At 43.3% G+C, this 16,283-nt stretch overlaps 2 non-coding genes across 2 annotated transcripts; both read left to right on the forward strand.

Annotated features, from left to right (window-relative positions):
- Positions 1-475: 475 nt before the first annotated feature.
- Positions 476-549, forward strand: trnat-agu (transfer RNA threonine (anticodon AGU)). The gene has a single exon. It is a non-coding gene; the product is annotated as a tRNA-Thr (tRNA).
- A 9,392-nt stretch (positions 550-9,941) lies between these two features.
- Positions 9,942-10,027, forward strand: trnak-uuu (transfer RNA lysine (anticodon UUU)). Its single transcript is given in 2 exon segments — positions 9,942-9,978; positions 9,992-10,027. It is a non-coding gene; the product is annotated as a tRNA-Lys (tRNA).
- Positions 10,028-16,283: the final 6,256 nt, after the last annotated feature.

Genomic DNA, 16,283 nt, shown 5'->3' on the forward strand with positions numbered 1-16,283 from the left:
CCTGATATTCAATTACAATATCACCTCCATCTGTCTTTAAAGGGCCCACATTACTCTTAGTCACCCTTCTTTCTCTTCCTGTACTGGTAAAAATCTTGATTGTTGTCCTCATTTTCCCTCACAGGTTTTTCTCCTTTTCCCTGATTGTTCCTCTTCCGGTTTTTAGTTTCAGCACCGCAAGAAATAATACTTTGCAATAAAGTTCGGCTCATTAGTTATTTACTGTCAGAGAGAGAATTGTCTGATCCCCTAATTTATTTAATGTAACAAACACAAGCACACATAATTATCGGTGTATCAATGCACTGACGGACACACAAAGATAAACACAGCGAAAAAATGCAGCAAGTATCGGGATGCACAGGTGAACGGACAAGCGAAATCGACAAAATCAAACGGTCTGAACCCCGAACAGACAATAACGTGTCGCTGATAGATGTTATTGAGAGGAGGTGTGAACAAGTTGTCACCAATTGGCGCTGTGGCTTAGCTGGTTAAAGCATCTGTCTAGTAAACAGGGGATCCTGGATTCAACTCCCAGCAGTGCCTTATGCAACTTATTATTTTCACCTAATTTGTGGAATTAAGCGACAAAATAACACTGTGGTGTTTGGATTTGTTCAGGTTTCAGGCGGGAACAGATATCAAGATGACTGCTCAAAAACGCACTCTCATTATTCAGACAGACCTCTCATAGAATGTGTCTGTAACACGTTCTTGTTTCTGGTCTCGTTGGGGTCGGGGTATAATTCACGATTTGAGGTTTAAACCCGGAAGTAGCGCTAATTCTGACCGAGACTTGTGATCTTGACCAGCGGTGCAAACTTTTGCAAACTGGAAAATGAAAGTTCCCAAATCATTCCACCTGAATCCCCGTGCCCTGACGAAATATATCCCAGGCTGTTAATAGAAGCAAGGAAGGAAATAGCGGAGGCTCTGACCATCGTTTTCCAATCCTCCCTGGTTGCAGGTGTGATGCCGGAGGATTGGAGGACTGCTAAAGATGTACCGTTGTTTAAAAGGGAGAAAGGGGTAGATCGAGTAATTACTGGCCAGTCAGAATAACCTCGGTCAGGCTGAAGGTATTTCATTAAATCTACACTGTACTTCCTCCACAGCCAATACTGGGAGGAGGGGACTCTTGACTGACAAGCCTCAGCTACACCAGGAGAGCAAACCCACGCTCTCTCTTATTCCTGGGATGTGCTACTTTTGAAAAAAAAAGGTGAGTATCTCTATACCTTTAAACTCTCTGTCTCTCTGCACAGCATTGAAAGTGTATCGTAGGACGGTGTGAATGTCTTTATACCTTTAAACTCTCTGTTTCACTGAACAGCATTGACAGTGTATTGTCGGACGGTGTGATTGTCTTTATACCTTTAAACTCTCTGTCTCACTGAACAGCATTGACAGTGTATTGTCGGACGGTGTGATTGTCTTTATACCTTTAAACTCTCTGTTTCACTGCACAGCATTGACAGTGGATTGTAGGACGGTGTGAGTGTCTTTATACCTTTAAACTCTCTGTTTCACTGCACAGCATTGAAAGTGTATTGCAGGACGGTGTGAGTGTCTTTATACCTTTAAACTCTCTGTTTCACTGCACAGCATTGACAGTGTATTGACGGATGGTGTGAATGGGATGAGGGTCTGTGGGGCGAAGTGTAGCCGATTGGGAGCAGCGCCCATTTGCGGGCTGAGTATTGCACGCTTGATTTTCTCTCTCCCTTCTATCTTTCTTTCTCTCTTTCTTCCTTTCACCTCCCTCTCTCCCATTCTTTCTTTCACTCTCATTTCATTCCTCTTATTTCGTGCTTTTTCTTTCTGCCCCAGCACCTTTGTCTGTATCCTGTTTTTGTTCTCTCATGTGTCTCTGTTGGATGATCCAAAATTCAGACCCGCCGCTGCCTCCAGCTTTTTCTTCCTTCCACAATCATGGTCTATTTCATTGAGACTTTCCTGCGGCCTTGCCCACTCTAACACTCACTTTCACATTCTTACACCTTTAAGTTTGCACTGCATCGACCGCTGTTTCTCGGGGGCACATGTCCCGTTCGCATCAATGTTCATTTGTGCCTTGAAACCAGTCGATACATTTCGATCTGCTCCAGAGACAAGCTCAAAGAAAGCAGGGCTGGCATTTGGAAGGAGAGCGCATACTTTTCCGTGAAATTTCCATGGGGTATCTTGTGACACGGGGGATGTTAACTGAACAACTGGGTTTTGTTTCCATGGTCGTTCGCGCTTTTCCCCGAGCAGTTGATTTGCGGTAGAGACGGGCGGCGCGACATAGCTGCGAAAGACGGATGAAAGCTGCACTTCTAGCAATCTGGGCGGTGCAGGAAAGTCGGAAATGTTCCGCTTGATCGTAATAGGTCTGTGGAAACGTCCAATTGTAAAGGAATGAGGAGAAATGAAAAGAGCGGCAATGGTGAAAAAGTGTCGATTACAGGAGATTGGCCGTGAGCGAAAGGTCCTTTGAATGTTCGTCGCGGAGGAGATTTTGTTCCGAAACCGCAGACTTTAAGCGCCAGAACGGGACCGATCCAGTTTCAGCTCACACACAAGCTCAGGAATCCCACTCCTGACAGATTCACTTATTTAAACCTTTTTTAGATTCAGTGAATTGGGATTTAATTCAATCCTCACCTGCCCTCCGCTCTGTCAGTTCAGGACTTTATTTAAACCGATACTTGGAGCTCTGTTTTACAGGGTGCCGCCTGTTCATGCATTTCTCAGTCCCACTACAAACACTGATTGCTGCTAACTTCTGCTTAATACAAAGTGCTCAGGAACGAGGGAATTTCTCCTGGGTACTGAGTTCGAGTTAAGGAACAATAGAGGTGCGATTACACTACTTGGTGTATTCTATTGGCCAACAGCTGCTGGGACGGATATCGAGGAACAAATTTGCAGGGAAATTACAGAGAGGTGCAAAAGCCATAGAGTATTAATAACCGGGGATTTCCAATATCCTCATGTAGACTGAGATAACAATAATACAAGGCACAAAGAAGGGGAAGAATTTTTGAAATGTGTTCAGGATAACATTCTCGACCAGTACGTTTCTGGCCCACTGAGGAAGGAGGCATTGCTGGACTTGGTTCAAAGGAATGAGGCGGGCCAAGTGGAGCAAGTGTCAGTGGGGGAGCATTTAGGGAGCAGCGATCAGTTTCATAAGGATTAGAATAGCTATGGAAATGGACTCTGTCAACTCTAAAGTAAAAATACTCAATTGGAGGAGGGCCAATTTCAGTGGGATGAGAACAGATCTGGCCCCGGTAAATTGGAATACAACATTGTCTGACAAAACTATAATTGGACAGTGGGCGGCTTTTAAAAAGATGATTCGGGTAGAGAGAAGGTACATTCCAACGATAATAAGAGAGATAGAGAGTAAGATGAAGGGGGAAAAAGTGGCGTATGACAGGTGTCAGGTTGATAACACAAGTGCCAACCAGAGACAATAGAGAAAGATCAGAGGGGAAGTGAAAAAGGAAATAAGAGGGGCAAAGAGAGAGCATAAGAAAGCGGAAAACATAAAAGGGAATCAAAAAGTCTTCTACAGACAAGTTAACAGTAAACGGGGAGTAAGAGGAGGGTTGGGGACGATTCGGGACCATCAAGGAGATCTGCTCATGGAGGCAGTGGGCATGGCAGAGGAACTAAATGATTACTTTGCATTGGTCTTTACCAAGGAAGAAGATGCTGCCAGATTCTAGGTAAAGTAAGATATAGTTAAGATTCTGGATGGACTAAAAAATGAGAAAGAAGAGGTACTAGAAAGGCTTGCTGTACTTAAAATAGATAAGTCAACTGGTCCGGATGTGATGCAACCTAGGATGCTGAGGGAAGTAAAGGGGACCATTGCAGAGGTACTGGCCATAATCTTCCAGACATCCTTATATATGAGGATGGTGCCAGAGGACTGGAGAATTGCAAAGGTTACAACCTTGTTCAAAAAAATGGTGTGAAGATAAACCCAGCAACTATAGGTCAGGCAGTTTAACCTCGGTGATGGGGAAAGTTTTGGAAATGATAATCCGGGACAGAATGAACAGTCACTTGGACGAGTGTGGATTGATTAGGGAATGCCAGCACGGATTTGTTAAAAGCAAATCGTGTTTTACCAACTTGATAAAGTTGTTTGATGAGGTAACAGAGAGGGTAGATGAGGTCAATGCAGTTGACGTGGTGTATATGGACTTTCAAAAAGCGTTTGATCAAGTGTCACGTGGTAGGCTATTGATCAAGATTGCAGCCCATGGAACACAGGGGGCAAAAACAATATGGTTACAGAACTGGCTAAATGACAGGAAACAGAGAGTTGTGGTGAACGGTTGTTTTTCGGACTGGAGGGAGGTGGGCAATGGTGTTCCATAGGGGTCGGTGCTGCGATAACGTCTTTTCTTGATATATATTATTTACTTGGGCTTGGGAGTAAATGGTACAATATCAATATTTGCAGATGACACAAAACGTGGACGGGTAGAGAACAGTGAGGTGGATAGACATGAAGAGGATATGGACACGCTGGTGACATGGACGGACACGTGGCAGATGAAGTTTAACGCGGAAAAATGCGAGATGATGCATTTCGGTGTGAAAAAAGAGGAAAGGCAATATAAACTAGAGAGCAGAATTCTAAAAGGGTGAGAGGAACAGAGGGACCTGGGGGTATATGTGCGCAAATCGTTGAAAGTGGCAGGGCAGGTTGAGAAAGCGGTTTAAAAAGCAGTCGGGGTCCTGGGCTTTATAAAGAGGAAGTCATGATGAACCTTTATAAAATACTATTTCGGCCACAAATGGAGTATTGGGTCCAGTTCTGGGCAGTGCACTTTTGGAAGGATGTGAAGGCCTTGAGAGGGCGCAGAGGAGATTTACTAGAATGATTCCAGCAATGAGGGACTTAAATTACATGGATAGACTGGAGAACCTGGGATTGTTCACCTTGGAACTGAGAAGGCTGAGAGGACATTTGATCGAGATATTCAAAATCATGAAGGGCCTAGACAGAGTAGATAGAGTGAAACTGTTCCCATTGGCGGAAGGGACATGAACCAAAGGGCATAGATTTAAGGCGATTGGCAAAAGAACCAAAGGTGATATGAGGAAAAACTTCTTTACACAGCGAGTGGTTGGAATCTTTGATTTTTGTGCTTTGCATGTGATGAAATTTCATCATTTTACAGACTGTATCTTAAGAGTGGGATTAAAAGCTCAGTGTTTACGATGCCAGGAATCTGGTGCAGCCGTTGTTAAATTTATCAAAGCAGGCAATTGTCGCCGTTTATCACAAGAACGCCCTAACTGGTTATGCGATCAAGATGAAAATAACGCAAAGATGGACAATTGATACAACACGAAAGGCATCGGGCTGTGACAAAAATCCCCACCATTTTGCTTTTCATCTCCATGTCACAGAGAATTAGTCTTTCGGGACCTTGTCTGTCAAGATGAATTGTGATTTCCGTGAAGCCAATGTTCCATTCCTTTATATGTTTCATGTGCCTGCTTTGCGATCACAAGGTTTTTTTTTAGTCCACAGGGTAAATGGTGGAATATTAGCTCTGCTCAGCCGCCAATGATCACGGTACATTTTCTTGCAGACAAAACCCACATTAAACCCTGGAACTTTGAGGCGATGAATCCTCAGGAGAATTAAAATAAGGGCTCGAATCAATCCAACCAATAGCACCATCGAGACAAGTGAAGAGTCCACCTGCTAAACCAGTAATTCACTGAGCGAAACCTTGAGGCTGCAGTGACCAATATAAAAGCTGTCCACTGTCAGTTTACTTTTCCACAATGAATGGTTGAAGCTTGCGGGAGTGAAAATCCAACGAGCCGGTCTTCACTCTTAAACCAGCAACTGTGAAGTTAAGAGAAACGTGCCGTGAAATATTCGATTTCAGCGCGGTGACACTGGGCCAGAATAAAGCTCAGTAAATATGATCGCCGAGTGGCGAGAGGGTGGATTTGGAATTTCTGATCGACCGCACTGCGCATTTTCCAGATCTGCTTGGAGCACCAATCCCTTCAATTCATCACTTACAGGGACAATTCGATTCTCGGTTTCTTTTCCTTGAACTTGACGAGATCTTCAAAATTGAAAGCGACCCATATCAGAGCGAACCTCGTCACCGACATGCTCACAGATACAAAGCGGCCAAACTCTGCTTCAGTGAGATGAAAGCCCAGAGCGGTTTCAAGGCGGAATGCAATTGCAAAGAAAGCTCGTTCAATGAAAGTGCAGATCATTGAGGTGCCTTTAAAGTCCAGATTGTTTGAACTGAACTTCATCTGAAAGCGCTTGAGTTTCAGGTGGAGTGATTTGGGGACTTCTTTTCCCTCTTTACAAAAGTTTGAACCGCAAGTCAAGATCAAAATTCGAGGGCGAAATTTGGATTTCTCCGGGGTATGAACCTTGAATCGAGAATTATATCCCGACCTCATCGAGCCCAGAAATAAATCAAGGAGATTCAGTCTAAGTAAAATAATGGTATTGGAGAAAATAATTGGATTAAAGATAGACAAATCTCCAGGACCTGATGTTTACCATCCCAGGGGATTAAATGGAGTAGGTGAGGAAATTGTACATGCTTCAGTCATGATCGTTTAAACTCTCTTGTTTCAGGAATTGTTCCATGGATTGAAAAATTGCCAATGTCATTCCATTATTTAGGAATGGGAGGAGAGATAAAGTAGGAAATTATAGACCTATTAGTCTGACGCCTATTGTCGGGCAGTTACCAGTATCTGTTATTAGGGAAGAGTGACTGAGCACTTGGATGAATATGAATTGATCAGAGAAGCCGGCATGGATTTGTAAAGGGTAAGTCAAGTGTAACAAAGCAAGTTGAACTTCTTGAAGATGTAATAATGTGGTAGATAATGCAGTGTCTATGGGTGTTATATGTATATTGACTTCCAGAGGCAATCGATAAGGGACCACATAAGAGACTGTTAACAGAAATGAGATCACATGGAAATTAAAGCAACCTATTGACATGGGTAGGGAGTTGGTTTGGAGGTAGGAGACAGAGAGCAGGGATAATGGATCTGTGCTCAAATTGACAGGATGTGATTAATGGTGTCCCCCAGGGATCTGTACCGGGGCATCAGCTTTTTACTATATGTATAAATGAGGCAAATGAAGAAATAGAGAGCCATATATCCAAGTTTGTCGACGACACCAAGTTAGGTGACACAGTGAGTAATGTAGATGGGAGCATAAAGTTGCAAAGCGAAATTGATAGATGAAGTGAGTTGGTAAAACTGTGGCTGATGGAGCTTACATAGAATTACATAGAATGTACATCACAGAAACAGGCAATTCGGCCCAACTGGACTATACCGGTGTTTATGCTGCAGACGCGCCTCCTTCAACCCCTCTTCATCTAACCCAATGAGCAAACTCGAATATTCCTTTCTCCTCCCTGTGTTTATCTCGCTTCCCTGTAAATGCATCCATGCTTTTCGCCTTAATTATTCCTTGTGGTAGTGAGTTGCACATTGTAGCGAGCCTCATTGTAAATATGGTTCACTTGAATGCCATTTTGGATTAAATGTGACGATCTTATATTTATGGCCCCAATTTTGGACTCCACCCCACAAAATTGCAAACACCTCTGACTTCTCAAACCCTTGCATAATCTTAAAGTCCTATTTCATGTCACCCTCAGCCTTCTATTTTCTATGGAAAGAGCCGTAGGCTCTTCAATCTTTCAATATGGGGAAGTGTGAGTTCATCCACTTTGGACCTAAGCAAGATAGATGAGAATATTTTCTAACTGGTGAGAAACTAGGAACTGTGGAGGAGGAAAGATGTTTACGGGTCCAAGTGCAGAAATCATGAAAAGTCAGTGGACAGTTACAAAAAAATAATTAAAAAGGCTAATGGAAATTTGGCCATTATCTTCAGGGAGCTGGAATTCAAAGGGGTGGAAGTTATGTTACAGTTATATAAACTCTGATGAGACCACAGTTCGAGTCCTGCATTCAGTTCTCGGCACCACACCTCAGGGAGGATATAATGGCCTTGGAGCGGGTGCAGCGCAGATTCACCAGAATTATACCGGAGCTAAAATGGTTAAATTATGCGGACAAGTTGAATAGAAAATGTTTGTATTTCCTTGTGTATTGAAGATTAAGTGATGATGTAATCGAGTTGTTGAAGGTGATTGAATGAGCCAATGGTGTGTGTGTGAGCTGTGAAACAGCTTGAAATACCAATCCTCTCCACCACTGGGGACTGAGTCTTCCAGCATCCAGGGATTTTCACTCGTGCAACTTTCATCCACATTTTCTGCTCTTCATTTCTCCGACCTGCTTGTTGCGCCTTTTCCTTCAATTCAGAACTTACAGGAAATACTCGATTCTGCCATCAATCTTCGGGTCACATGGTGAGATTTCAAATAATTGAAATCGACCCTTTTCAACCTCAATATCGTCACCCACACGTTTGACGAATGCAAAGCGGCTTCAATCGCGGTTTTGCTGCACAACTCGATCAAAGATACTGTCGGTAATTGGAGGGTCTTTCAAGTCATGACACGAACATAACAGTTCGCACTGCCGTTTTCCCCAAGACGCTTCAGATTCATGTGGAATGATTTCGGTCTGGCGGTTAAATCCGTTCCCTTTTTACGAATCCGCCTTTGAACCTTGGACTTTAATATTTTTATAACCGATACTAAATCGGTTTGTCCTGTACTGTACATTACTTTTAAAATATTACAGATAAGCGGATCACTTGAGCTGTCACAGCTGTGACTTTGACTTTTCTTCGTCTCCTCTGGATCTCCCCGACAACTGCCACTAACCACAATCTTCTGTCACACTTCTCCATCAGAAAGTTCCGAGTCTCGGTTTTTAAATGAAATAACGCCCATCTCTTCAATCAACGACAGCCCAGAGAGAGTTTCTTAGTTTCAGCTCCCAATTTCCGCAAATCCTCAAAGTAGCATGAAAATAATTGTCCTTAAGTTAATAATAATAACAATATAATTAAAAGTTCTGATGGTCTGGGGTTTTGTTTCAGATGCCACGGCTTTTAACGGTCACTGCGGATGTTAAACGAATCGCCTCTTGGCTGGAGGCTTCTGTGTGGGAAAGATCACGAAGCGATAATTGAGAGACCGAGGATGAAGCTGTTTGATGGGAGCACTGGTGACACAGACCGTGCGCGGCTCCAGTGGCGCAATCGGTCAGCGCGCGTTATTTCGACAATAATTATACCCTCGAGAAATGCTGGGGTTGTGAACTCCAGCGCCGTCGAAGGTCGTTGAACCTTCTCAACATTTTGACTGGAGTTCAATGTAAAACCGGTTCCAGAACACATCGACTTCTTCATGTCCCCATGTGGGCACTGAGGCTCCTCTGGCCGACCGTCTTGCAATAGCAGGTGAGAGTTTATTTGTTTCTTGGAGGGAGAGAGGGCAATTGGCGACAACTGAAATGGTAAAGCGGCCGGCACGACATCTTTAAATCGAAAGAACCAAAAACACAATTCTTCTTTCCGTGAAGCAGGTATTCATCGGTTTGAAGTGTCGTGTCGGGAAAATTCGGGAAGTAAGTCTGCTGCCTGGTGTCACGGTGTGACGGGTGAAATTATTCAGCTTTCAATTGTTGATCGGCTGAAATGTCGAGAGGCCTTTTCCAGCTCCCGTGTGGAACAAGTTTAGCTTTTGAGCCAATGTGTAAAGTGTTGTTTTCAATTGCTGCCAACGAATGACAAGACATTTTGTACAAACAAGAAGAATTGCAAAATCACGAGTTCGCTGTCCATGTTTCTTTCATCATGTTCAACAGAAACAAGGATTCTCCTCAACACGTTGCTGAAAATTGTTTCAAAGGGACACTCTCCCGAATTCGACATCGACAGGGATAATTCAGAGTCCGACCATGAATCTGTATGATGGAAGCTAATCCAACAACGAGCCTGGATAGCTCAGTCGGTAGAGCATCAGACTTTTAAGAACGGGTAGTGATCTGAGGGTCCAGTGTTCAAGTCCCTGTTCAGGCGAAAACTTTTAAAATAGCTGGCAAGTTCTGCTTTTCCAGCGGACCAAAATCAGCGAAAGGAGCAAGAGTTGGCCATCCAGTCCCTCGATCCGACTTCGCCAATTTGATAAGGTCATCGCTGATTTTCGACCTCAACTCCACTTTCCTGACCTGTCCCCATATCCTTTGAGTTCCTTCGTGTCCAGCATTTTATCTATCTCAGTTTTGAATCTATTCAATGGCTCAGCATCCACAGCCCTCTGGGGTCGAGAATTCCAATAGTTCACAACCTTCTCAGTGAAGAAATTATTCCTCATCTCTGTACTGAATGGCCGGCCCCTTATCTTGAGATTATCACCATTAGCTCTAGACTCTCCAGCAAGGGGAAACAGCATCCCAGCATCTACCCTGTCAAGCCCTCAAAGAATTTTATATGTTTCAATGAGATCACCTGATTATTGAAAACTGCAGAGAATATAGGCCCATTCTACTCAATCTCTCCTCACAAGACAACCCTCTCATCCCAGGAATCAATCGAGTGAACCTTTGTTGCATCCACTCTAAGGCAAGTGTATCGTTCCGCAGGTAAGGAGATCAAAACTGTACACAGTACTGCAGATGTGGTCTTTCCAAACCCTATATAATTACAGCAAGGCTTCCTTATCTTTGTACTCCAACCACCTCGCAATAAAGGGCAACATACCATTTGCTTTTCTAATTGCTTGCTGCATCTGCATGTTAACTTTCTGTGATCCGTGTGCAAGAGCACACAAATCCCTCTGAATACCAACATTTCGCAGTCTCTCACCTTTGAAAAGATATTCTGCTTTTCAATTCTTCCCACCAAAGTGAATAACCTCACATTTCCCCACGTTATAATTCATCTGCCAACTTCTCGCCCACTCACTTAACCTGTCTGTATCACTTTGCATCCTCTTTGCGTCCTCCTCACAGCTTACTTTCCAACCTAGTTTTGTATCGTCAGCAAACTTGGATACATTACACTCGGTCCCCTCATCTAAGTCATTAATATCGATTGTAAATATCTGAGGCCCAAGCACTGATATTCACGGCACCCCACTAGTTACAACCTGCCAACCCGAAAATGACCTGTTTATTCCGACTTTCTATTTTATGTACATCAACAAATCCTCAATCCATGTTGATATATTACCCACTATCCCATGAGCCCTAATCTTGTCTAACAAACTTTTGTGTGGCACCTTATCGATTACCTTTTGAAAATCCAAATATTCTATATCCACTGGTTCTCCCTTATCTACCCTGCTATCTACACCCTCATAACCTCTAACAGAGTTGTCAAACACGATTTCCCTTTCACAAAACCGTGTTGCATGTGCCTAATCATGTTATGATTATCTAAGTGTCCTGTTATCAAGTCCCTAGTCATAGATTCTAACATTTTCCCTCCTACTATTGTCAGGCTAAATGGCTTGTCGTTCCCTGTTTCCTCTCTCCCTCCTTTCTTGAATAGCGGGGTTACTTTTGGTACCTTCCAATCCATGGGGACCTTTCTAGAATCATGGGAACTCTGGAAGATAAAACCAATGCATCCACTATCTCTGCAGCCACCTCTTTTAAAACCCTAGGATGTAGGCCACCAAGGCCAATGAATTTGGCAGCTTTTAGTCCCATTAATTCCTCCAGTACTTTTTCATTACTAATCTTAATTGCTTTAGGTTCCTCACTCTCATTAGAACTTTGGTTCCCCAATAGTTCTGGTATGATTTTTGTGTCTTCTACTATGACGACAGATACAAAATACTTGTTTAACGTCTCTGCCATTTCCTTATTCTCCAATATAAATTCTCCTGTCTCTGTCTCCAAGGACCCATGTTTACATACGCTAATCTCTTCCTTTAAACATTCTTAAGAACATAATAACATAAGAAATAGGAGCAGGAGTAGGCCAATCGGCCCCTCGAGCCTGCTCCGCCATTCAATAAGATCATGGCTTATCTGATCCTAACCTCAAATCCAAATTCATGTCCAGTTTCCTGCCCGCTCCCCGTAACCCCGAATTCCCTTGAAGAAGCTCTTACAATTCATGTTTACATTTCCTGCTGATTTATCCTCTTTCTATATTCTCCCATTTTAGCAATTTCTTGGTCATCCTTTGCTGATTTCCAAAACCCTCCTAATCCTCAGGCTTACTACTCTTTTTGGGGAAAATATGAGCCTCTTTTACCCGAATTCTATCATTAATTTCTCTACTTTTCCGGTGGTGTTTTTAATCCTCAAGCGAATGTAACTTTGTTGAGAAATTATGAATTATTTCTTTAAATGTTCGCCATTGATTATCTACCATCATATTTTTAATCTAATTTCACAAACCGTCTCAGCCAACTCACCCCTCATAACTCCGTTATTGGTTTTGTTTAAACCCTAGTTTCGGACTTAACGACATCATTCTCAAACTCAATCTGAAATTCTATCATATTATGATCATTCTTCCCCAGAGGATCATTTACTATAAGATTACTAATTAACCCTGTCTCATTACACAATATTGGATCTAAAATAGCCTGTTCCCTTGTTGGTTCCTCGACGTATTGATCTAGAAAACTGTCTCGAATGCATTCCATCAACATAAAACAGCTTATCTTGAGTTGCTAACATGATGTCAGCACGATGGGACGTATTATGACTGGAAGACAAGGCCAGATCTGCCAGGTGAATTAGATGTTTGCTGTAAACACGGAGAATTAATGAAACCAAGACTTCCCTGCAGAGCAAGGAGTTGGAAAGAAAGATGCTGGGCATTGAGAGGCGAAGGAATTTGTAGATAGCAGGATGAATGGACAAAAGGATCTCAACTCCCTGCTTCTTTTCTACACTGATAAATCTCGACAAAAATCTCATCTCCGTGCTTCTTACAGATAATGAATGTCTTAATGCTCAAGAGATCGCTGATCCAAGCCAATTATCTCCACTCGCACTCTCCTTCCAATCTTGCACACGTTGCTTAGCTTTGAAATTATGCATTTTTTCACACTGGGATTCAATTTGAAGAAAACGATGCTGTGATCAGCTGGTGTTGTTCCGGAAATAGAGTAAAAGAAGATACATCAAAGGCGAATGATAACAGTGACTGTTCGAACACTGTGAGCTACATTTAAAGGTTCTTCATCATTTAAAGTGTCAGGCAGCAGATCTTTTCCAAATCATGACAGAAATGGCACGAAAATTTCATGCAGACTTTGATCAACGGCACGACTTTCGAACAGGAGACATTTTACAGAAGGCAAGAAAGTGCATTGTGTATCGCTCTTATGGGTTGTAAAATTGAAGAATGATGGGCTGCTGGCTGTTCAGGCAGGAGCGGTGAAATTACTCATGTTGATCAGGAGCGAGCTTTGTGCTCAGTCGGGGGAATTTGGTTGGTGCTATTTTGAACCACACCAGGAAAGTCAAGTTCCCTGATCGGGAATCAAACATGGTACCGCGGCGGCGAGAGCGCCGAATCCTCAGCACTAAACCACCAGCGAATCCGCTGCAATTTTCATTAAAGCAAACAGACCAACGTTGCCTTTCCGACTTGTCCCTTTGAAACTCACGTCACTTTCGCCCAGACAAGTTGCTCGCACAAAATGGAATTTACTGTTAGAACATGAAAGCCTTTTTCTGACAACGACAGCACCAAGTGCGGGTCGGCAAGTACATGAAATGGACAGTGAGGGGAAATATTACCACAAGCTGCTGGTGCAACTGTTTCCATTTCCAAAACGCACGCACCGAATCAGTGAAACTCCACGGAAATTTACAAGGCAACGCAGGGCTGTCATGTCTCACATGAAGCAACTGACACACACAAGATTCTGCCATCACCTGCCATCTCCTTCTGTTTCTGTCACTACTTTATCTCGAGCTTCCTCTGCACCTCCACATGCCGGTGAAGTAGATGTTCAAAGTAAATACAGAGACTTAACGAGAAAAAAACCTCAACTGGAAATGAGGAGAGGGGAAGAATGGTGCTGGGCATTGAGAGACGATGGATTTTGCAGATACCAGGATAAATTGACACAACGACCTCATCTCCCTGCTTCTTCGGATACTGAATATCTTAATGCTCAAGAGATGTTCACACTGCCCCAGGCCCGTTATCTCCAGTCGCATCTCCCACCAATCTTGCATATGTTGCTTCGCTCTGAAATTGTGCATTTTTTACACTGGGATTCCATTTGAAGAAAACATTGCTGTGATCAGCTTGTGTTGTTAAGGAGATGGAGCACAAGAAGATACATAAAAGTCCAATGATAACAGGGACTGTTCAGACACTGTGAGCTACAGTTAAAGGTCGGCAACATTTAAAGTGTCAGGTAACAGATCTTTTCCAAATCTTGACAGAAATGGCAAGAAAAAGGAACGCGGACTTTGATCAATGTCACGACTTTCAAATAGCAGACATTTTATACAAGGCAAGAAAGATTTGCAAGGATGTTGCCTGGACTGTAGAATTTTAGCCAAGAGGAAAGATTGGATAGGCTGGGGATGTTTTCTTTGGAACAGAAGAGGCTGAATGCAGATTTAATTGAGTTGTACAAAACTATGAGGGGCCTAGTGTGGATTGGAAGGACCCATTTCCCTTCACAGAGAGGATAGTAACCAGGGGCACAGATTTAAAGTGATTGGTAGGAGGATTAGTGTGGAGCTGAGGAGAAATTTTTTCGCCCAAGGGTTGCGGGGTCTGCAACTCACTGCCTGAAAGGATGGTAGAGGCGGACACCCTCATCGCATTTTAAGAGTACGTGGGTATGTACTTGAAGCGCTGTAAATTATAAGGCGACAGACCAAGAGCTGGACAGTGGGATTAAGCTGGACAGCTCTTTTTCGGCTGGCACAGACACGATGGGCCGAACGGTCTCTTTCTGTGCCGTAAATTCCTATGATTCTATGATTCTAATTAACAGTAAGCAGGATAGTTTCGGGGTCATGAGAACGCTACTGAAGAAAAATAACTGCTGGGAACCAAGCAATGTGTCCCTGTAAACCACAGACGAGGGAAGCTCCAGCTCCAGTGACAGGGATGGGTCACAACAGTGTATAAAAGTGAGCGGATACTGATGTAAGGGGCAGTCGGGACTGGAGACACCGGAGATCAAGCTCAGGGCGCCTGAGGTTCCATCCGGAGGGATCATCTCGTGTACACGGGGGACTTGCATGTTTACTCTGGTGCGGTAGAGGAAAGAGAATTTGCTCATATATTTCTTGATAAGGTATTAAAGTTGCTGACTCTCAGACTTGTTAATTAATAAGACAATGCATTAGTTAGAACCTTCCTCCCCTAAGTCTCTCTGCTCCTCTACTTTAAAACTTTGACCATTTAGTGTAGATTTCATCTCATTTTTCTTCCTCTCAAAATCTATCACCTCACATTTCTCTCCATTAAACTTCACCTGCCTGTTTCCGAACCTGTGGATGTCACAATGACGTCACTGACACTCCTCTTCACAGTTCCCCACGCTGCCAATTTTGGCGTCATCGAGAGATTTTCACCTTGTGTCCCACATACCCAAGCTCAGATCATTCTCTGTATTGAGAAGAGCAATGGTCCCAACACTGACCCTGGGGGACACCAATGTTTACATCCCTCCAGTCTGAAGAACATCCATTAACCACTACTCTCTGTTTTCTGCCCTTCACACAACTTCCTATCCACACTGCCCGATTCATTTTAATACCGTGAGTATTAATTTTATCAACAAGCCTCCTGTCCGGCATCTTATCAAACACTTTTTCACAATCCATCTACACAACATCCACTACATTCCCTTTAACGGTAGACTCGAGTTATCTCAAATAATCCATGTTGGCTATTCTTACTTAATGTGTTTATCCAACAAATGTTGAAATGTTTGCTCCACCTCATCTGGTTTCATCTGTTTCAAGCCACAACAGACAGGTCGAGTTTGCTCCTGGAGCTTAAGATAAATTATTTTTTTTAAATGATGCTTCAGACAATGGGGTCATCTGGGCTCAGACCCGCCCATTCGGTGCCGCAACTCACGCCCCTCACACACTCCGATTGGTTGGAGGACCAACTGTTCTCTCATCCCTCCAGTCAATTTACCATAAGACCATAAGATCATAAGAGATAGGAGCAGGAGTAGGCCATTCGGCCCCTCGAGCCTGCTCCGCCATTTAATGAGATCATGGCTGATCTGATGTTTACCTCAACTCCACTTACCCGCCCTTTCCCCAAATCCTTTGACTCCCTTGCGAATCAAAAATTTGTCGAACTCAGCCATGAATGTATT

Source organism: Heptranchias perlo, chromosome 20, assembly GCF_035084215.1.
Source record: "Heptranchias perlo isolate sHepPer1 chromosome 20, sHepPer1.hap1, whole genome shotgun sequence".
Lineage (NCBI taxonomy): Eukaryota > Metazoa > Chordata > Chondrichthyes > Hexanchiformes > Hexanchidae > Heptranchias > Heptranchias perlo.